General features: G+C 43.5%; 1 protein-coding gene across 5 annotated transcripts in view; it reads left to right on the forward strand.

Annotated features, from left to right (window-relative positions):
* BRCA2 (BRCA2 DNA repair associated) overlaps positions 1-24239 on the forward strand; it is a 740135-nt gene that overhangs the window by 331405 nt on the left and 384491 nt on the right. The window lies entirely within an intron of this gene.

A 24239-nucleotide genomic window follows, 5' to 3' on the forward strand; every position in this document is an offset into this window, starting at 1 on the left:
CTGCGGACAGAAATGATTGGACCAGTTCCATTTTTGCCTTTGGCATATGTTAGAAAACACAAAGGCAGTTTTAGGGAAAAGTGAAAACAGTTGTGCAAAGGTGTCCTTCATAAGCATTTCCAGACCTACCCCAGTCAAAGTGCCTAGGTCATTGCCACCACAGTGCACTATTATGAGGTCAGGGTGTTGGATTTGCATGAAGGATTTCACCAATGGCATCAATTGGTGCCACTTTAACCCTCTCTGACCAATCCATTTAATGTCTACATTTGGCAAAGCAAGGTCTCTCACCATACCTGTTTTCTCTGCAAACTTTTCACTCCAGAAAACATAGCTGTGCCCTACAATCCACACTGTGAACATCTTCCAAGGAGATCTGTGTTGTGAATAACTACCAGAACGAGCAGTAAGTAGAACAGGCGTTTATTCACCAGATCCTTCAGCCTCTAACTCCACGCTATCGCCAACATTCTATAACGAGCTTCAGCCCCAACATTCTAAGGTTGGGCTGATCCACTGGCGAGGGAAAGGAGGGGGGGGGGAAAAGGGAAAGGAACACAGGTACAGATTATAACAATCTGGATGCACTCAGGAGGTGTAATTCAGTAGAATGGGAAAATTAAATGAAAGACAGTTTGGAAATGGAGGCATACATATTTTTTTCATAAAAAAAAGAACTGATTGGCTGTTTCATACCATTCTAGAATAAAAACTAGGCTGCATGTGTAAATTAATAGAAGCATGTTTTGTATTGGTACAGAAAAATGTGTAACCAAAGAACAGTACTTTGGATTTGCTGTTAGGTTTGAAAAGTCAAGCACTCTTGCTCTGTGGAATTGAAACATTGTTTGGCGAACTTCTGACCTAACTCCACACAGCAGTGTTCCATGAGCTGTTGCTATGGTAGCAGGCAGAAGTCAAGTTGGGGGAAGGGTACTAGGCAGAAGTCAAGTTGGGGGAAGGGTACTTTTGGAAAAGGGTTGGTTTTCAACCAATAGAAAGAGAATAGGAGAGAGGTGTAAAGAAAAGAGATCCTGGCTCTGATAATCTGCTGTTTGAGTGCCACATTTCTTTCACAGCTAACTAATTTTAAAGGTGAGTTTAGAGTTTGAGAGGGGATGTATATGGTAAATTAAGAAATGAATAATAGAAATGGAATTCCTTTTGTTGAAGTTGTGTTTATCATTTTCTGTTTTGGGAGAAATTTAAATGTGAGGAACATGTAAAATAATATGGACTATGTTTTCACGATAAATTAAGGTGTACTGGTATAAAAAAAGAATAGTTTAAGGGTTTGAGGTTGGACTCAGTAATGCAAATACATTCAGCATCACTAAGGCTGGTTGCCCTTGCTGGAATGTAGGCAGTCACCCAGGTTACACATGGTGGTGGTCTGAAAAAGCAGTTTGGACATGTGCTTTTAAAAAAATCTGAAAAGTGGATTCATAATGTGTCAGTCTGTAAAAGTGATTATCACTTGTCAAAAAAAAGAGCAGTAAGTGTGCTTTCAAATTGGCAAAGAAATTTCGTTTTGTGACTAATGTGAAAACATGACTCAGTGTGCAAAGAGGAATTATAGGCAGAGATTTATTGCGTGTTGCTCTGGTGATTTCACAGTTGCATTAGATGGAAAAGGGGAGCCATTTTTTGGTGCAGAAGCAGACTCTTAGCACACACCCAGCTGCTTACCATGTTGAATCATGCACAGTATTTACAAGCGAGTGGGGTTTGAGGTTTCAGTCAGTAATGCAAATACATTCAACATCACAAAGGCTGGTTGCCCTTGCTGGAATGTAGGCAGTCACCCAGGTTACACATGGTGGTGGTCTGAAAAAGCAGTTTGGACATGTGCTTTTAAAAAAATCTGAAAAGTGGATTCATAATGTGTCAGTCTGTAAAAGTGATTATCACTTGTCAAAAAAAAGAGCAGTAAGTGTGCTTTCAAATTGGCAAAGAAATTTCGTTTTGTGACTAATGTGAAAATATGACTCTGTGTGCAAAGAGGAATTATAGGCAGAGATTTATTGCGTGTTGCTCTAGTGATTTCACAGTTGCATTACATGGAAAGGGGGAGCCATTTTTTGGTGCAGAAGCAGACTCTTAGCACACACCCAGCTGCTTACCATGTTGAATCATGCACAGTATTTACAAGCGAGTGGGGTTTGAGGTTTCAGTCAGTAATGCAAATACATTCAGCATCACTAAGGCTGGTTGCCCTTGCTGGAATGTAGGCAGTCACCCAGGTTACACATGGTGGTGGTCTGAAAAAGCAGTTTGGACATGTGCAATTAAAAAAATCTGAAAAGTGGATTCATAATGTGTCAGTCTGTAAAAGTGATTATCACTTGTCAAAAAAAAGAGCAGTAAGTGTGCTTTCAAATTGGCAAAGAAATTTCGTTTTGTGACTAATGTGAAAATATGACTCTGTGTGCAAAGAGGAATTATAGGCAGAGATTTATTGCGTGTTGCTCTGGTGATTTCACAGTTGCATTAGATGGAAAAGGGGAGCCATTTTTTGGTGCAGAAGCAGACTCTTAGCACACACCCAGCTGCTTACCATGTTGAATCATGCACAGTATTTACAAGCGAGTGGGGTTTGAGGTTTCAATCAGTAATGCAAATACATTCAGCATCACTAAGGCTGGTTGCCCTTGCTGGAATGTAGGCAGTCACCCAGGTTACACATGGTGGTGGTCTGAAAAAGCAGTTTGGACATGTGCTTTTTTAAGAATCTGAAAAGTGGATTCATAATGTGTCAGTCTGTAAAAGTGATTGTCACTTGACAAAAAAAAGAGCAGTAAGTGTGCTTTCAAATTGGGAAAGAAATGTCGTTTTGTGAGTAATGTGAAAACATGACTCTGTGTGCATATAGGAATTACAGGCAGAGATTTATTGTGTACTACTCTGGTGATTTCATAGTTGCATTAGTAGGAAAAAGGGGGAGCCATTTTTTGGTGCAGAAGCAGACTCTTAGCACACACCCAGCTGCTTACCATGTAGAATCATGCACAGTATTTACAAGCGAGTGGGGTTTGAGGTTTCAGTCTGTAATGCAAATACATTCAGCATCACTAAGGCTGGTTGCCCTTGCTGGAATGTAGGCAGCCACCCAGGTTACACATGGTGGTGGTCTGAAAAAGCAGTTTGGACATGTGCTGTTTTCAGAATCTGAAAAGTGGATTCATAATGTATTTTTCTTTTCCAGAGGGGGAGAAAAAGGTGAATGCTCAATTGGTCACTTGCATACTTTGTGGTCTGGTCCACTTTATCTCAAAAAGATTTTAAAAAATTAGTTATTAATTTCTCAAGGATCTTGAGATGTGGTAATTGATTTTTAGTGTTTAAAAAAAAAAAAAAAAAAAATACGCTTACCGTACGCGTACGGTAAAAAAAAATAAAAAAAAAAGTTTCAAAGAAAAAATAAAAAAAAGTTGAGAGGTAAGGTTGGCTCTTATAAGAGCCGTTGGGTTCATACAGGGATGGAGGAAAGAAAGAATGGGAGTATTATGAGCGTCTACAAACATGCTGGTCTATCTTATTGTTAATAAGGGTAAGACTGATCTCCCCGAAAACAATAAGACCACCACATTTTGTACACCTCATTTCAACGCTCCCAAATCGAGGGTTGATGTCCACAGGAGAAGAAAAAGGTGATGCTCCCACATCAGAGGAAGGGCTCAGCTGAGCTGCTGATGATGTACTCGGCTGAGCATCTGAGGCTGGGCTCTGGTGACTTACTGAAGGGTTTTCTTCAGCATGTCGAGCAAAGGTCCTTGGGTGTCTGTCCTGGAGGTGTCTCTTCATAGAGTGATTTCCAAAGGAGTATTTCCTCCTTGGATTTCCTCTTGATAAAACACGACCACAAAGTTTGCAAGTGACCAATGGAGCATTCACCTTTTTCTCCCCCTCTGGAAAAGTGAAATACTCCCATACAAAAGAAGTCTTTTGTTTCCTCCTTCTCTGGATCATGGTGGTGCTGCTGGCCTCACTCTCAGAAGAGGTCTGCTGTTCTGCCATTGTATCCCAATGTCAATCCAGCTCCTGCTCCTAGAGAATCACAAGCAGAAATGAGGGGAATGGGTGTGGTGTGGGAAGAATTTGGAACTGAAAGTAGTTTCAACCAATGAAAAGTGTTCTTTCAAGCAGTAATGAGGGGAATGGGTGTGGTGTGGGAAGTTTGTGGAAGTGAAAGTAATTTCAACCAATAAAAAGTGTTCTTTGTAAGTCACATGACCTGCCGTGCGCGCACGTGACGCTTACGGTGCGCTTACGCAGCGCGTATGTCACACTCGCGCATGCGCATTACACGCCCCTGCGTAACCGCGACGTTGCTTCCGGGTGTACGCGTACGTCACGCACGTATTGCGTATCGCGCATGCGCATTACACGCCCCTGCGTAACTGCGACGTTGCTTCCGGGTGTACGCGTACGTCACGCACGTATTGCGTATCGCGCATGCGCATTACATGCCCCTGCGTACCCGCGACGTTGCTTCCGGGTGTACGCGTACGTCACTCACGTACGCGCACCGTACTTATGATGTACGAAGCGCGTACCGTCAGCTTACCGTACGCGCACGGAAAAAAATGCATATAAAAAAAAAAAAACCTTTCCATAATGCAGGATATAGTACATATATTATTTTATACAAAGGCTTACAAAAAATGACAAAAAAAAATTTGCATTTAAAAAACCGTACAAATTCACTGAAAAAAACATGGGTATCACACACGTTATAGTTAGAAATTAGCATTTTAAAAACCTTGCAAATTCACTGAAAAAACCATGGGTTTCACACATGTTATAGTTAGGGATTAGCATTTAAAAAACCTTGCAAATTCACTGAAAAAACCATAGGTTTCACACACGTTATAGTTAGGAATTAGCATTTAAAAAACCTTAGAAATTCAATGAAAAAACCAAAGGTTTCACACATGTTATAGTTAGCTGGACATTTCACTCGTAAAAAACCAATGAAATTTCCCCGTTATAGTTAGTTCAGCTAACTATAACTCGCGCGCCCGCAATGCACTACTGATGACGTCACATATTACATCACTCATGACATGGTCACTGACATCACTCATGACATCACTGATGACATCACTGATGACATCATCCTTGTGAAATAGTAGCAGACCTCTTCTTCCCCTAATATAACCTTTAATACACACATTTAAAAAAATGAAACTAAAATGTTCGAAATAATGAACATATCAATATCAGTTACAACAACCTATTCAGTAATTCTAAGAACCACATACACATCCACTCATTCACCAACAGTCCTATACAGTCACTCATACATGTACTCACTCATCATATGTATTCATACACCTATACATCCTGTTACACAACGCCACTCATCCATAGAGTTACTCACACACATAGTCACTCATGCTAATAAAGAATCAAACATCCATTTACTTGCATATACAGTTATACACACACCACCACACCTACTTCTACAGAAACTTACACATACTTAGTCTTTTAAACAATCACTTATAGAAACACATACTTATTCATACAGGAACTCTTTCAATCTCTTACTCTCACATATACTCAGTTATATACACCAATAGACACATATAACAGTTAAAAACATATGTAGTTACTCATGGAGACACTATTGAGACAGTCTTTCACTCACTAACACACCTTTACACATACTCATCCACCCATATAGTCATGCACACATGCTGTCTTCAACACATACAGTGAGTCACTCATTCATGCACCTATGCACTACGTAATACCCCCCACCGAACCATGCAGACACTCAGACTGATACTCAAAAAACCAACTAATAACCTATATTGACTCCCATGTAGCTACCCACCAACCCATGCAGCCACTTATACACAAAGTGAGAGACTGATACAGATATTTACATATTTAAACATTACTCACTAAGCCATGTATTCACTATGATACATTTTAACAATCAGTTACACAATACATTTTTCAAAAAAAATCATCCATTTAGACACTTATATACCCATTTAATCTTCCATCGAGCTTGAGATATACTTATATAAAACCTATTTAATTTTCAGAAAAACACACATTCACTGGATGATGTCATCAGTGATGTCATCAGTGATGTCATTTGAGATGTCATCAGTGATGTCATGAGTGATGTCAGTGACCATGTCATGAGTGATGTAATATGTGACGTCATCAGTAGTGCATTGCGGGCGCGCGAGTTATAGTTAGCTGAACTAACTATAACGGGGAAATTTCATTGGTTTTTTACGAGTGAAATGTCCAGCTAACTATAACATGTGTGAAACCTTTGGTTTTTTCATTGAATATATATATGTATATATATGTATATGTATATATGTATATGTATATATGTATATGTATATATGTATATGTATATATGTATATGTATATGTGTATATGTATATGTATATGTGTATATATATATATATGTATATTCACAGAAAAAACCATAGGTTTCAGGCACGTTATAGTTAGGAATTAGCATTTAAAAAACCTCAGAAATTCACTGAAAAAACCATAGGTTTCAGGGGTGTTATAGTTAGCTGGACTTTTCACTTGTACAAAACCATTGAAATTCCCCCGTTATAGTTAGTTCAGCTAACTATAACTCGCGCGCCCGCAATGCACTGCTGATGACGTCACATATTACATCACTCATGACATGGTCAGTGACATCACTCATGACATCACTGATGACATCTCAAATGACATCACTGATGACATCACTGATGACATCATCCAGGGAATGTGTGTTTTTCTGAAAATTAAATATGTTTTATATATGTATATCTCAAGGTCGATGGAAGAATAAATGGGTATATAAGTGTCTAAATGGATGATTTGTTTTTGAAAAATTGATTGTGTAACTGACTGATTAAGTGTATCATAGTGAATACATGGCTTAGTGAGTAATGTTTAAATATGTAAATATCTGTATCAGTCTCTCACTTTGTGTATAAGTGGCTGCATGGGTTGGTGAGTAGCTACATGGGTGTCTATATAGGTTATTAGTTGGTTTTTTGAGTATCAGTCTGAGTGTCTGCATGGTTCGGTGGGGGGTATTACGTAGTGCATAGGTGCATGAATGAGTGACTCACTGTTTGTATGTGTTGAACACAGCATGTGTGCAGGACTGTATGGGTGGATGAGTGTGTGTATGGGTGTGTTAGTGAGTGAATGACTGTCTCAATAGTGTCTTTATGAGTAACTACATATGTTTTAAACTAGTATATGTGACTATTGGTGTATATATGTGAGTATATGTGAGAGTGAGAGATTGAAAGAGTTCCTGTATGAATAAGTATGTGTTTCTATAAGTGATTGTTTAAAAGACTAAGTATGTGTAAGTTTCCGTAGAAGTAAGTGTGGTGGTGTGTGTATAACTGTATATGCAAGTAAATGTATGTTTGATTCTTTATTAGCATGAGTGACTATGTGTGTGAGTAACTCTATGGATGAGTGGCATTGTGTAACAGGATGTATAGGTGCATGAGTACATATGATGAGTGAGTACATGTATGAGTGACTGTATAGGACTGTTGGTGAATGAGTGGATGTGTATGTGGATCTTAGAAGTACTGAAGAGGTTGTTGTAACTGGTATTGGTATGTCCATTGTTTTGAAAATGTTAGTCTCTATTTTTGAATGTGTGTATCAAAGGTTATATTAGGGTGAGAGGAGGTCTGCCACTCTATCACAAGGATGATGTCATCAGTGATGTCATCAGTGATGTCATTTGAGATGTCATCAGTGATGTCATGAGTGATGTCACTGACCATGTCATGAGTGATGTAATATGTGACGTCATCAGCAGTGCATTGCGGGCGCGCGAGTTATAGTTAGCTGAACTAACTATAACGGGGGAATTTCAATGGTTTTGTACAAGTGAAAAGTCCAGCTAACTATAACACCCCTGAAACCTATGGTTTTTTCAGTGAATTTCTGAGGTTTTTTAAATGCTAATTCCTAACTATAACGTGCCTGAAACCTATGGTTTTTTCTGTGAATTTCAAAGGTTTTTTAAATGCTAATTTCTAACTATGCCTACAGAGATAGGACATGTGAAGAAAGAAGAAAAAATGCACAGAAAGAAACAAAAGAAGTGCAGAAAGAAGCAACAGAAGTCCTCAAATACGAAGATAAGTGCAGGAAGAAGGATAACGTGCAGAAAGAACAAAAAGAAGAGCAGAAAGAAGCCTTGTTGCAAAATCATCCCGTACCCTCAACTTTTTCAGACGGATACTGGTGGTAACTGAGTCTGACTAGCCAGTCCTAGAGCCAGTGCTATGTTAAAAGACACTTAGAATACAGTGAAAACACCTACATACACTAGGGAACATTATGCGTTGGGGTCCCCCTGTGATTAGCATGACCTCCTCTGTAAGCCCCTAGTATATAATAGGGCATGGGGATTAAAACTACCTCTTAAAACAGGCCACAGGGCGTTTTTGCACACGTTAACTCAGGCCCCGTCCCCTCCCTTCACCACTGTGTAAACATGCCCTGTGTCCATTTTTAGTTGGGAGATTAAGTTCATTTGAATCCTGAGGGTCCCTAGGGTCCAACTAGCCCACTAGGTACCTCCAGTAAATGCCACAGAGCTGTGTTGCAGAGAGGTGTAAAAAGTGGCACGGCCTGGACCACCTCCTTACAATGCAGCTCAGTGGCGCTTACTGGAAGCACTTGGTGGGCTAGTTAGCCCCCAGGGGCCCTCAGTAATGAAGGGAAATTATATCCCCAATTTAAAACGTGCCATAGTGCGTGTTTGCACACGTCACCTCAGGCCCCGTCCCCTCCCTTCACCACTGTGTAAACGCGCCCTGTGGCTGTTCTAAGTTGAGAGATTAAGTCCCCTTGAATCCTAAGGGTCCCTAGGGTCAAACTAGACCACTAGGTACCTCCAGTAAGCGCCACAGAGCTGCGTTGCAGAGAGGTGTAAAAAGGGGCTTGGCCTCAGAACACCTGTCTGCAGCGCAGCTCCCTGGCGCATACTGGAGATGCCTGTTGGGGGTGCGTTTGCAGAGTGCTGCACGGAGGGGGCATGGCCTCCGGCACGATGCCAGTCTTTTATTTATTTTAATTTTTTAAGAAGGGGGGCTGTGTGGTTCCCCTTCTTATTCTAATTTATTGGCCCTGATGACCCCATCCCCCAGGGCCTGTCTCCTAATTATATTTTTTTGACCCCAATCCCTAGGGCCGGCCACTGTTTTTTATTATTTTAAAAAAATATTTATTTATAGACACACCTAGGACATGCTGGACAAACCGTACGTACCTATCACCATGACGATTTGCGGGATATTCATTAAAAGGCGACTATGCATGCAATGAATCCACGTGGAATGTATTTACACTACTAGTGAAGCTCTGACATGTCTGATGCCCTACCGTGCCTAATCCCGGTAGACACCCTTGTCGTTTATTTATACAAACATGGGTAGCTATTGACGGGCACATTTAATACACATGCACACCAAGCCATTCAAAGGGGATTCGACAAAAATTCGACCAAAACTATGCAAGAAACCCCCCTCACGGTTAATAAAACACACATCCACTGCCGGATGTGTAATACTTTTTATTTTACTCTCTGGAAAGGGGACGAACATCACTTGAGAGTCACAGCGCGCTCCTGACAGAGCCCAATGCTGTGTTACACCCACCATTGCCTGCCGAGTGCCACACACCTCTGTGTTGTATTCCACTAGCTAGTGCATATGCTATGACACTCTCTAGCCCATGTGCACTGTAACACCACCCCGTGAATATGTCATGCCACACTTGTCTTCGCACGGGTTATATTGCCCCATCTAACGTGCCTTCCTCGATGCCTATGTTATAACGCACAGTGCTATGCCATACATATTACAATCTGCGATCCATATCTGTGTCACAGTGCATATGCAACGTTACACTCCCCAGCACATATTTTATATTACAACTTTAGAGACTAGTTAGGTTACACAACACTGCCCTGTGCATATTACACTCCAAGGCGCATATCGCATAGCACGCGCTAGTGCCTGTGCTATCTCGCGCTCTCCAATGAATCTGTCATTGCGCACAATGTATTGCATATTATATTTCACGCCCGGTTCATCTTATATCACACTTTTTGGTGCATAGTTTATACCATACACTATATCTAGTTTTCATTTTCAATCGTGCTCTCAGGACTATGTTCTATATAACACTGTGTTCACCTACCCTTTTCACGGGCATTACATTTTGCGATAGGGGGTGGAGGGTCAGGGGGTGTTTCTGCCAAGTGAGCCCGGAGTCACAGTCACAAACGTCCTCTTCTTCCTGAATAAAAGTGAGATTATGCTGCATACTTGTTCATATTTTAAGTAGTTCGCACAGACTCAATGCTTTAAAAACAATAAAGTTCCTAATACCCGCCTTCTCTGAACAGTTAGCTTGCTGCCCCATCCCCCTCCTCCCTATCCTCTGTTGTGTGAATCCATGGAATAGCCTCCTCCCTCCTGCCATGCATGGTCTGATGTGCTGCCACTGCCCTCAATTTAGTATGATGTACCAGTCCACTCCTCCTGCCCTCCATTGCCCAATTCTATGCCCCATCATTGACCTCCTGCTTAAACTCTGTGCTTAGCTTGCTGCCCCTATTCTCCTTCCCCCTGCCATCCGATGTCTTTGTGCATGCCCCTGCTCCATCCTTTTTGCCCAACCATGTCCCATGGACCTGCCACTCCTATCTACTCTGAGTGTTCTGTTGAGCTGCCACTCCCCTCCCACCTGCCTAGCATTGTCAGATGACTGTAACCTGTCCCTGCCACCTCCACCCTGCCTGTCCACATGCCATGCCTCTATCCTCTTCCTCCTGTCCTACATGGTCCATTGTACTGCCACACCCTTCTGCCCTCCCTGGTCTGTTGTGCTGCAACTGCTCCTCCTGCCTGCCCCGTGTGGTCTGTTGTGAGGTCCCTTCCCCTGAACTTTCTTGTCTGTGCACAGGTCCTGACCCTCCCTTCTATCCTCCATCGTCCTTTGTGCATGCCCCTGCACCCTCCTTCTTGCCCATCATAGCCATTGGTCTTCTGTGCTGCCATGGCCCCTCCCACCTTCCCTGTGTGGTCAGTTAGCTGCCCCTGACCCCCTCCCACCTTCCCTCCATGGTCTGTGTGTATGCCATCACAGTCTCACTGTTGCTCTTCATGGTGTGTCTTGCTTCTAGTGCCCATCCTGCCTGACCTCCATGGCTATCTTGCTGCTCCTGCCCTGCCCCCTTGCCCCCAGCCCTCTGTTTACATGTGAAGACCCCTACTCCCTCCCTCCTGGCTTGTCTGTTCCATTGTAATGCCCCTGATCCGTCCCTCCTGCCCTTTATGGTCTGTAATGCTGCAGCTTTCTCTCCTGTCTGTCCATTATGGTCAGCTAGCTACCATTGCCTCTTGCCCCTCTGTTCTCTGTTGTCCATGTGCATGGTCCTGTCCCCTCCCTCTTGCTTTCTATGGATTGTTGTGCTGCACTCCCGTCCTGCATGCCCTGTGTGGTGTATTGTGCTGCTGCAAACCCTGATGCCTGCCCTGCAGGGTCAGTTTGGTGCACCTCTCCATGTCCCTCTTGTCCTCTGTTATCCAAGTCCATGTCCCTATCCCATTTCCTTCCATGATCCAATGTACCATACTTGCGAACATTTTGAACTTGGTAAGAGGGAGATTTTGAAAAAAAACTGGGGTATTGATTTTCCCCTTTGAGTTACATTGAAAAAGAGGATATTGTAGACAGGAGACAGATCAAATAAAGCCCATTTGAGCTTAAAAACACTGGACGTTTCCTGGCTGAATCGGGTCTGTTGGCATGTATGGTTGTACTACCATTGCCTCTTCCTTCTGCCCACAATGGTCTATTACATTGCCACAGCCTTGAAGGAGGGTAGATTTTGTATCACAGGGGGCCCCTGGCCCGTTCTGTCCACACCTGAAGTATGAGACCCTTGTCCTTGCCCTGCCAGCCGCATTTGTAGGCCGTATTAAATTGACCAGCGGGTCCTGTGTTGCTATATAATTATCCTGAGACATCCTTACCACTCAGCCAGCATAAAACCCCTGTGTAGGCCCTTCTGTTCAATATGTAGGCCTCTTTGTTAAATTGACCATAGCTCTGCAATTTTAGTGTATAGCAGTCTGAAGGCAGGTCTGCGAGGCCTTCTGCTCCAAACTAGTAGCCCCCACCCTACCCGAGTGCTCCGTGCTCGGTATCAAAGTTCAACATCCCACTGAAGCTGTCGACATACAGTAGGCTGCATCCTGGACTGGTACTTGCTTCCTGGGCAGGTTTCCCGCTTTTAAGGAAGTGGCAACCGCAGAGCGTCAAGTTAGGAGAACTGAGGAGATTTTGTACATGAATATATTGAATTCCCGTACAATACCCATTATTTTCTGCTTGCTCTATGGAACTTACGATAAGCGATTGGCCTGAGAGACTGACCTTTTCACCCAGTCCATTGTCAGCATTAAGTGGGTAAATGAAGAAATGTCTGGTAAAATCTGCAGACGAAGCTTTTGGGTAGCATACGTAGGTAGATGTAGCGTGCAAAGGAGCCCACAAAATGATATAAAAAGGGAGCACCCACAGATATCGACGGACTACCTCGCCGTCTGTATGTAGGTTAACAGGCTGTGCAGGTTTTCCCCAAGAGCTGGGAGCTCTTGTCTTCCTTTGCTTAAAATGTCTTGCTCTGCTTTGCTTGAAGTATCTTATTCTATTTTACCTATATGAAATGTCATGTTATGTTTAACCATTGTTCTCTTTACTTTTGCATTTAAAAGATTTTGTATTGTAATTGCAGGAATGCTTGCTCTAAGAGTAAACGTGAGTGTTCCTAGGTAACATTTTCCTTGGTGTAACTTGTTTCTCATGATGCATTTATAGATGTGTTTTCTCTCTCTCTCTGTCAGTACATTAATTGAGATACAGAGAATATCATGACAGCTGTATGATTATCTGGATTCTGTATTTTGTACTTTATGTCTCTATTCTGCGGTTTCTTTGAAGTTGTATCTTCTCATTAAACTGCCATTGTATTCTGCCACCAATTCCATGTCTCATATGTCTGTTTTCTTCATTTTTGGAGCAAGCGTTCCTAGGCACCCCGGCTCAAATTAAGGTGCCCCTTTTGTCCCTGACTCACTCTCCTGCTCAGTTCTGTGGTGGCTCCCGGGGCTCTGGGGACCGCCTCTAGCTTCCTTGACCCGTAATAGATCTTCCCTCCAACAGCCTCTCTTGCAAGTCCTGTATTGTTGGTTTGTTGCCCCTGCCCCCCTTTCCACTGCCCTCCATAGTCTGTTGTGCTTCCACGGCCCTTCCTGCCTGCTCAGTGTGGTTAAATTGTTGCCTTTGCACTCTCCTACCTGCCTTCAATTTTCAGAGTCCGTGCCCCTGGCCTTTGCCTCTCAACAGTATCCCAATGAACAACTAGATTGCTAACATTCTATATTTATTACAAAAGTGGGGAACGCCTGACATCATCTTGATGTAATCAAAACTGTAATACCTAGAGCATTTCCTTTAGAAATTATATATATGAGAGGGTCTTATTGGCATCAAAATTATGGTTAGTGCTCTAAAAGACTAAAATAAGGACATTTTGTCTGAGTTTTCAAATAGCGACAAAGCACTTTTAAATTATTTGTTATCTTTATGTTTTTTTATCCAGTTGACCACTTGATTAAATGTTGCACTTAGGGGAGAGGATGTGGTGTTACTTCCAGAACTGCAGACTTTGCAACTGGGGAACCAGGTTGAAGTTTCTGCTTCAGCTCGACATTCTGTGATTCTGGTCAAATCACTTAGTCTCCCCGATGTCTACAACCAAAATGAATTTGTGCTTGTGTGATGTAACCAATGCTCATGTAAAGCACTCCAATACCTGACAAGTCTGCACTATATAACACTGCAAAAACACTAAATAATAAGTGTTTTGCACACTTCTGTCATTGGGCTATATTTGGGCTACATCTGGGTGATTTTGGGCTACATTTGGGCTCTTTTGTCTCCGGTGGCCATCTTGGGAGATTTATTTGTTATGAAGTTTCCTAATTTCCTCATGTACTGCAGTCTCCTCAGTAGGAAATGCTTTCAGTTTTTTACGTTGATTCCATCATGAAGATATTCAGATATGTCACACATTTGCCATAAATTCTGAATGTTAGCACTCTAGTTGCTCATTAGATCACTGTAGTAAAACTACTGTTCACCATGGATGTCTGCTCCTGGTATTAAAAGTGCATGTTTCAGTCTGCATGTCAGAATTTTTTAATGAAATAGAAGAGGATTTGAGAAGTCACTCAAAATGTGCCCTCATTTTCTTTCTTCAGCATTAATCATAATTTCTATGGCAAAATGAACCCCCTCATTGTGTTCCTTTTTAAATTAAATGTTTTAAGTGTTACCAGTTTATTCCAATCAAGATGGCTTCAGGTGTGCCATACTTTTGTCATAATGAAGACAGTAAGCGCTCTAGTTGTTTTTAAGAACATTCTGGGACATTCTGTCATTGGGCTATACTTGGGCTACATCTGGGTGATATTTGGGCTACATTTGGGCTCTTTTGTCTCTGGTGGCCATCTTGGGAGACTTATTTGTTATGAAGTTTCCTAATTTCCTCATTTACTGCAGTCTCCTCAGTAGGAAATACTTTCAGTTTTTTACTTTGATTCCATCAAGAAGGCATTCAGATGTGTCACACATTTGCCATAAATTCAGAATGTTAGCACTCTTTTTGCTCATTAGATCACTGTAGTAAAGCTACTGCTCACCAGGGAAAACTGCTGCTGGTATTGAAAGTGCATGTTTCAGTCTGCATGTCAGAATTTTTTAATGAAATAGAAGAGGATTTGAGAAGTCACTCAAAATGTGCCCTAATTTTTCTTTCTGCGGCACTAATCATACTTTTTATGGAAAAATGAACCCCCTCATTTTGTTCCTTTTGAAATTAAATGTTTTAAGAGTTACCACTTTATTCCAAGCAAGATGGCTTCAGGTGTGCCATACGTTTATCATAGGTAGGACTGTTAGCGCTCTAGTAGTTCTTTGGAACACTCTGGGAAGCTGCAGTAGAACACAAAGGAATCAACTGACAGTCTCTGCCCTTGTTGGATGTACATGTTTTACTGAGAATGTCAGACTTCATTCTCACATGACTGAGAAAGATAATGTGAATTTACAGAAAATAAGCTCTCAGTTTAGCTTATAGATCACCTTCCAAACCTCTGTGGTAAAAGCATGAGAAAATATTTTTCTCTCAATCATGATATCCCAGCAGAAGGCTTTTTCACATGGTGAAATCACCTTAGAACATACCACAATTCCTAAAATGAGTATGGTACCATCAACAAATGATTTATAATGTAACTAAAGTCTTAAAACCTTCTATTAACTGCAATGCTTTTTAATGAGGTGCTATCATGTATATTGGTCCCAAGATGGCTGCCAACACTTCTTGGATGAAGTGCTGACAGCCAATCAGATCTCAGGATGAGATGTGTGGTTAGGCTCCGCCCACATATATATATGCTTTTAAATGCTATTTTCTCAGGAAATACTGAACAGATTTACACCAGACCTGCAAAAGGCACTTCCTTGACCTTATGGCTACCTCTCTGCCAAATTTCAAGTAATTCTGTTCAGCCGTTCGGGCTGTAGCTGTGTCTAAAGGTCCTATGGAAAAATGCATGGGAAAAACGCGTTTTGGGACCCCCCTTTTATCTCAGCCCCCGCTTGACGAATCCCCCCGAGACTTTCAGGGTAGGAGCGGAGCGTAGCGCCCCACCTATTTTGAATAATTTGCGAGGATTCGTCGACCGGCGCCAAAGTTATTCAAAATAGAATGTTGCGGATTTCCTATGGAAACGTGGTCCTAACTATAACTACCTACTGGCGACCGCCAGTAGGTAATATGTATATATATATATATATGTATGTATATATATATGTATATATATATGTATATATATATATATATATATATATATATATATATATATATATATATATATATATATATATATATATATATATATATATATATATATATATATATATATATATATATATATATATATATATATATATATATATATATATATATATATATATATATATATATATATATATATATATATATATATATATATATATATATATATATATATATATATATATATATATATATATATATATATCCATCCTACTGGCGGTCGCCAGTAGGTAGTTATAGTTAGGACCACGTTTCCATAGGAAATCCTCAACATTCTATTTTGAATAACTTTGGCGCCGGTTGACGAATCCTCGCAAATTTTTCAAAATAGGTGGGGCGCTATGCTCCGCTCCTACCCTGAAAGTCTCGGGGGGATTCGTCAAGCGGGGGCTGAGATAAAAGGGGGGTCCCAAAACGCGTTTTTCCCATGCATTTTTCCATAGGACCTTTAGACACAGCTACAGCCCGAACGGCTGAACAGAATTACTTGAAATTTGGCAGAGAGGTAGTCCTCAGGTCAAGGAAGTGCCTTTTGTTGGTTTGGTGTAAATCTGTTCAGTAGATTCTGAGAAAATAGCCTTTGAATCAATATATATATCTGAGCCAGCTTACGGTACGCTTACCGTACGCGTACGGTGGCGTGCGCGAGCACGATTCTGATTGGCTGTTACATCTAAGTAAACATTCGAATCGGTCGAAACCAGGAAGCGGCGGCCGCCATTTTCTCTCTCGCACTGTGAGGGAGGGGCTGTAAACAAAGGCAAAAAACATATAAAGGGGCTATTTAGACAGCGCCCATGCACATAGCCATGTTAGTTGAGTCCTCAAAGATCCCCCAAGGCCAAAAACGGTAAATTTTTATTTTTTGAAAATTTCGCCGATTACGCTTACCGTACGCGTACCGTGCGCTTACGCTAAAAAATATTTTTAAAAAAAACACACACTCTCTGTGCATGGCATATTATTGTCATCACTTACAAATTAAATTTAACAGATTACCTATCACAAGGAAGCGCATAATATGTCCTCCATGTGCGCACGGTGCGTAACGTGCCCACCTTGCGTGTACGGCACTAACTGTGTAAAGTGGGCGCGCGGTGCGCGAAGCGCACCGCGTGCTCACTGTGCGCGCACGGTGCGCGAAGCGCACCGTGCGCGCACGGAACAAACTGCGTTAAGTGGGTGCGCACGCCACGAATGGCGTAAAGTAACTTAGCATTTAAAAAACCGTACAAATTCACTGAAAAAACCATAGGTTTCACACACGTTATAGTTAGGAATTAGCATTTAAAAAACCTTGCTAATTCACTGAAAAAACCATAGGTTTCACACATGTTATAGTTAGCTGGAAATTTTACTGATAAAAAAACCAATGAAATTCCCCCGTTATAGTTACTGAAGGCAACTATAACTCACGCGACCGTAATCCTCTGCTGATGACATACGTGTCTTTATGAAAAAAAAAAAATTGTAATATATGTATAGCTAAAATTTAATGGAAGAAGACATGGGCAAATAAGTGTCTTACAGCAGAGGATTGCGGTCGCGTGAGTTATAGTTGCCTACAGTAAATATAACGGGGGAATTTCATTGGTTTTTTATCAGTAAAATTTCCAGCTAACTATAACATGTGTGAAACCTATGGTTTTTTCAGTGAATATATATATATATATATATATATATATATTCTATCTCTCTCACGTTCTCTTTCTCTCGCTCTCTTTTTGTTTTTTGCAGACTGCGTGTTTTGGTGCAGAACAAAGTGAAGAGTCAACATGGCACACATCCCTGTGTGCCATGCTTACAAACCACTGCCCTGGTATAGGTAAGCCACCACTCTAGCTGGGTGCACTATACCAATGGTGAGGATACAGGTGTACGAGCCCTGTTCCCCTAAAGTGTCTAAGCCAATTCTTAGGCATTGTAAGTGCAGTAATGCCATTAAGAGCATATGGTCCTGGGAGTTTGTTTTTACGAACTCCAGAGCTCCTTAATGGCTTTACTGAAAAACGGATAAGTTTGGTATCAAAGCTCTCAGCTGATGCCAGTGTGGGATTTAATGAAAAAGGCACTGAGAGGGCATCTTAGAGATGCCCCCTGAAAAATGACCTAACTCTAGTGTCCTGGCTGAGTAGCTACTCGCCCGGTGCCACCATCAGACATGTTTCTGGACCCATGGGCCAAGAGCCTGCTGCTCTCTGGGGTCTGAAACAATGCACATTCAGGGACGAGGTGCCATGCCTCCTCCCACAGGATGGGCAGGGTCCACGAAGGGGAAGCTTCAAAGGCTTGCCTCCTCTGTGAGCTACCGCAGGCCTTTGCTGCTTCCAGCAACTGGCCCCCACCGGTTCTAACCACCACTTTGGGCTGGAGAATCAGCAGGTAAAACAAGTGAGGACGGGAGGTGTGCCCACCCTATCCCTCAGGTGGGGGAGACGAGGTGAAGCACAATTCTCAGTCCCTGCCATCTTGCAGATGGGGAGACCCAGCCAACCAGAGAGAGGCATATGCCCCCTCCCACTGGAGGGTGCCATAATTGGGGGTGTACCCACCCCAAGGAAGGGACCAATTGGTCCCAACCTTTACTTACCTGTAATGCCCCTAAATCTAGTATTTAGGGGCAACCCCAAACCTTACATCAGACAAGAACGGACCAGAAGAAGGACCGAAGAAGCTGTGCTAAACTAAGAAGAGGAGAACGCCCACTGACTTGTCCCCAGCCCTACTGGCCTGTCTGCACCTCAAACATGCCCCAGCGAAATCTCAGTGTGTCCTGCAGCCAGCAGCCTCAAGAACCCGAAGTACCTGCCCTGCCTTCCAAAACCAAAACTTTGTTTCCTGTGAGCACCAGGTTTGCTCACCCACAGACTCTGGCTCCGTCCAAATCTGCATGTCTGCAAGACTCTGCACCTGACGCTCATGGCCCGAGTTAGAGTGGCCCAACACCATCGCCAGCGATCCTAACCTGAGGTCTGGTGATCTCCGACCTGCCTCAAATCTCTAATTTATGCCTGCAGATCCTTTTTGGAGGATCCCCCCCGATCACGACCGGAGCTGGTAAGAAAACCTGAAGCCCAAAGACACCCCTGCACCCGACGCCCCGCGGCCTGGGGTGGCTCAACAGAGGGCGTCCCAGCATCCCCCGGCATCCCAACTTACCTCTTCAACCAGTGGTAACCTCCAGAGGATCTTCAGCCTGAGCCTGCAGTCTTTGTTGCAACCGGAGAATCCCTATTGAAAACAACAGGGCACTTGACTCCAAAACAGCACCCTGCACCCAGCTGCCCCTGCGCTGCTGCAGGTGTACTTTAGGTGCTAACTCGGATCTCCCTTTGCCCAGAGCCTAACACCAGGAGCTTTTCCACCACAACCTTGTGGTCTGCTCGTGAGCAGCCACCAACCGGAGGCCCCCTTTACCCCATTGGATAACACACGGCCGCCCTAGTGCCGCTGAGGGTGTTCTGAGAGTGCATTCTTGACCCTGGGGGAACCCTGGTTCTAACCCCAGAATACCAACTCCCACAAATAAGTACTTACCTGCAAACCAATAACTTCATTTCCTTCCTTAGAATTGTATTGACTGTTTTTCCTTCAAAATTAATTTGTGTGAAGTTGGTTTGTATGAAACATTGAAAAACTGCTACTGTAAAAAAAAGTGCATTACTTACCTTTTGTCTAAGAAATGTCTCAGTGTGATATCTAGGCATATCACACTGATTAGAAAAAGTAACTTAAAAAGTACTCTAAAAAGTAACGTGCACAGTAATTCTCAAAGTAACTCGAACGTTTTTTCGAACTGTTGACTTACCTGTAATTCCACCAACTGCATTTGAACCTGCATTCAACTGTTAACCACTGCATAAGATTTTGCAAAGTATTATTTCTCTTACCTGCACCAGGCTTGGCTTGGTTCTAGAAATAAAATAATTAAATAATATTTTTGATACAGACAAATTGGTCTAAGTTCAGTCTTTGAGTGTGTGACATCATTTCTTGCCTGAGTGTGTACAACAAATGCTTAACACTGCCCTCTGATATAGCCTTAGTGCTCGCCCACACTACAACAAAGGGAGAGTTAGCTGCTATCTACTTTTACCTCTGCCTACCTATGAGGTTCCCCTGGACTCTGTGCACATTATACCTCATTTTGGTATAGTATATACAGAGCCAGCTTCCTACAACAATAAACTCTACACCACATCACCCTACTCTCAATCTACTCTATGCCACTGCACTCTACGCTAATCTACTCCTTTCCACTCTATGCCACTGCTGTCAATGCTATGCCACTCTACTCTAAACCACTGTGCCACAGAGCTCTACCATGCACTACTATACTCTACCCTGCACCACTCCACTCTACGCCACTGCACTGTACACCACATACTCTACGCTATGCCACTGTACTCAAAACCAGTGCACCTACACCACCTACTTTGCACCACGTCATGTTACGCCTCTATACTCTACAACATTCTACTTTATGCCACTGCACACTACGTCACTACACCACTGCATGCTACATCACTCCACACCACTGCACTCTGCCACTTCATTCTACTCTGTACTACTGTACTCTACGTCACTGTTCTCTGTGCCACTCTACGACCCTGCACTCTTACACACTACTCTGCATGATTGCACTCAAAACCAGTGCACTCTATGCCACTGCACTCTATGCCACTGCACTATACTCTGCACCACTGTACTCTACACCACTGCACTCTCTGCCAATGCACTCTACCTTGCCCCATTCCACCACTCTACTCTGCTTCACTCTGCGCCGTTCTAGTCTACTCTGTGCCACTCTACTCTGCACAACTCTACTCCACCCCATTGCACTATACACCCCTGCAGTCTAATTTGCATCACTCTACTCTCTGCCAGTTGCATTCTACGCTACGTAATTAAACTCTACACCAATGCACTCTGCATTACCTTACTTAAAACAAATGCACTCTATGCCGATCTACTCCTACTGGTCTCAGCACGAGGAGGGCGGGCTCCATTCCTCCTGTTTCGACATGGAGCTCTGTGCTTCACATTATGTGACTGGATGTCAAATAGCACAGCTCAGCACCACGAAGAGGTCTGAGAAAGTGTCGTATGTGCAGTGGGGCTGGGGCTGCTGCAGAGGGTGGATGCCAAGAGCCAGAGCGGGGTATGTGGGGGAGTTTCATTACAAGGCAGGCTGAGAGCTGCACGAGATGAATGGCACAGTTTGTGGGGAGTAAAGAGACAGTCCACAGTTGATGGAGAACACGGGTTGCAGAAATTGGAGGACAAGAGTACAGGCTGCAGGGCCTAGGAGCCGAGCTGAGGGAGCTGGTGGGACCGAGGAGAGAGATAGACCACTAGAGCTGAGCGAGATTGGAGCCATTGGTGAAGGAGGCAAGGTGTAGATGGTCGATGAGGCAGGCTGTAGATGATGTCTGTAGGAGAAGGGGCAGGCAGGCTGGAAGAGGTGGGCGGAAGGTGGCAGGAGGTGCAGGAGACAGGCTACAAGAGCTGGAGAAGTGGAAACACGACACTAAGCTCCGGCCTAACTCTAGCCAGCTGCCAAATACGCGGCCCCACAAGCCTGCGCTTTCATCAAGTGATCTGTCACTCTGCGCCGCGATGCGTCGGTTCCCAACTGTTTGTTATTAAACAAATTAGGTTTTAATATGTCTGAGCAAGGTTTAAGCAGCAGTGAGCAAGAAAGGGAGGACAAAGGAGAAAACAATAGAAGTCTATGACTCAGCTGTACCGGAAATGGATCTGAGAAGACTTGGGGTAAAGCGAGGGTGGGTATTTTCGAGTTGTGTGTGATGCCACTTTTGCATTATTTAGATTCGTTCTCCAACCACCATATACATACACAAAGACCTTTTCTGTGCACTGATTTTTAGGTCTCGGCCTGACGTCAGCAGTGCATGCGCTGCTCTCGCCATACGAGACTTCTTGGAATCGATACGATTCTAGAAGCCTCGTCCCAGCTCTGCCTTCAACTTTAATTTGTGCGCGTCGTTTGGCGTCACGAATTATGCCAAAGGTAGTGCAATGATTGCACTGAAGGCATGCCAATCATTCCTTGTTGCCACCCTGTCTCCTTTTAGGCACACCCACCGGGATTGGATCGTTTACGGGCGGATTTACAGTCTTTCCTTTAAAGGACTCGAAGCACTATTTTTTTTTCTCATTTGCAGTGCCGTCCACACGCTTGTAATGGCCGCTGACAGCCTCTCCTGCTTCAGCCCCCCACCCTTGCAAAATGTGGAATTCTGCTGCATCATCAACGCACCATATCTCTCTGGTGTTTAGCTTCTTAAAGCAGTCTATTCATGCATTCATTTGCGCATTATGATGAGCTGACGAGTATATTTCGTGTGAGGCGGGGTTGGACTACAGAGGTATGTTTGAGTGGTCCTAGTTAAGGATACAATGTATATTTGTAAAACATGTTCTGGTTTGCGGACATGAACCCAGTAGTCTTCGGGGTAGTTAGCCAGGCCTTGGAAGAAACGTGGGCTCTCGTCACACAGGGAGTGCAGCGTCATCTTAGGTCTTACACGGCAAGGATGCAATGAGCCCCGGTGGGACACTCACCACTTAGAGGTGATGCAGACACACCACAGAATGGACACTAGTGCCTTTTGTGCACCCTGCATGTGTGTCTGTTGTGACTCCGCGCTTGTGCCCTGGTGCTGTGAACAAGGAAGCAGGGCTGCGGGAACAAAGGCGCCTGGAGGGTACTCGGCCTTTGTGTACATTATCGTGACCCTCTGTCGGGCATCAACTCAGTGCTGTATTTAACGATTGGAGGATATGAGACCACCTGATGTACACACACTCGCTGTGCATCAAGAAGCAGAGAACCAGGTCAGCAGAGCTGCTGTAGAGCCAGAGAAATCTGGACAGCAGAGCTGCTTTAGAGCCATAGAACGGTAAACAGCGTTTACTTAGCATGCGTTACTTCGCATGCTGTTACTACGCGGACGTTAGTACGCACGCGTTGTTACTTAGAAAAACTTTACTACGCAAGTCGGAACAGCGACTTGCGTTAGGGGGGGGAGGTGTTGGATTTAAAATCCAACACCTTCCTTAGTGTCCGCATAGACTGGAGTTGGAATAGTAAATTATACTATTCCAACATCCAGCACCCCCTACTGCAATTCGTTGTTCCGAATTGCGTAGGAAAGGTATGTACTAACGACCGCGTAGTAATGGCATGCGTACTAAACGCATGCGAAGTAACGTCATATATTCCCATAGAACCAGGTCAGCAGAGCTGCTTTAGAGCCATAGAACCAGGTCAGCAGAGCTGCTTTAGAGGGAGAGATCCAAGTCAGCAGAGCTGCTTTAGAGCCAGATAACCAGGTCAGCAGAGCTGCTTTAGAGCCAGAGAATCAGGTCAGCAGAGCTGCTTTAGAGCCAGAGAATCAGGTCAGCAGAGCTGCTCTAGAGCCTAAGAACCCGGTCAGCAGAGCTGCTGTAGAGCCAGAGAACCAGGTCAGCAGAGCTGCTGTAGAGCCAGAGAAACCAGGTCATCCGAGCTGCTTTAGAGCCAGAGAACCATGTCAGCAGAGCTGCTTTAGAGCCAGAGAACCAGGTCAGCAGAGCTGCTCTAGAGCCAAAGAACTAGGTCAGCAGAGCTGCTGTAGAGCCAGAGAAACCAGGTCATCCGAGCTGCTTTAGAGCCAGAGAACCATGTCAGCAGAGCTGCTTTAGAGCCTAAGAACCAGGTCAGCAGAGCTGCTCTAGAGCCTAAGAACGAGGTCAGCAATGCAGCTCTAGAGCCAGAGAACCAGGTCAGCAGAGCTGCTGAATGAATCCTGGTGTCTCAAACTTACACCGGGACGAGTTCAGCATATTTTAGAGTGGGGCTCAACTTTTTGGCAGGGTGGACGGCTTAAACCCTGTAAAAAGAGTGGGTGGACCCCATCAACCCGCGTGTACCCCTCCGACTCGAGCCCTGCTACCTACACATTACTTGTCCTGCTCACAATATGTTTGGTTGGCTGCCGCACAATCCAGATGTATGGACATCACAGGGACAAACACAAGTATCTCACTACTCTGGCTCCAGGCAGCCCCCTCCACACTCCTAGTTTAGCTGCAAAAAGAAGCGCACCAAGATGAGAATTTATTTTAAACCAAATAATGCCGATCCCACAAATGACATGATCATGAAATTAATTAATGGAATGAAAGGCAATGACCTACAGTAGAAAACATGGAAATTATA

This window comes from Triturus cristatus, chromosome 8, assembly GCF_964204655.1.
Source record: "Triturus cristatus chromosome 8, aTriCri1.1, whole genome shotgun sequence".
Lineage (NCBI taxonomy): Eukaryota > Metazoa > Chordata > Amphibia > Caudata > Salamandridae > Triturus > Triturus cristatus.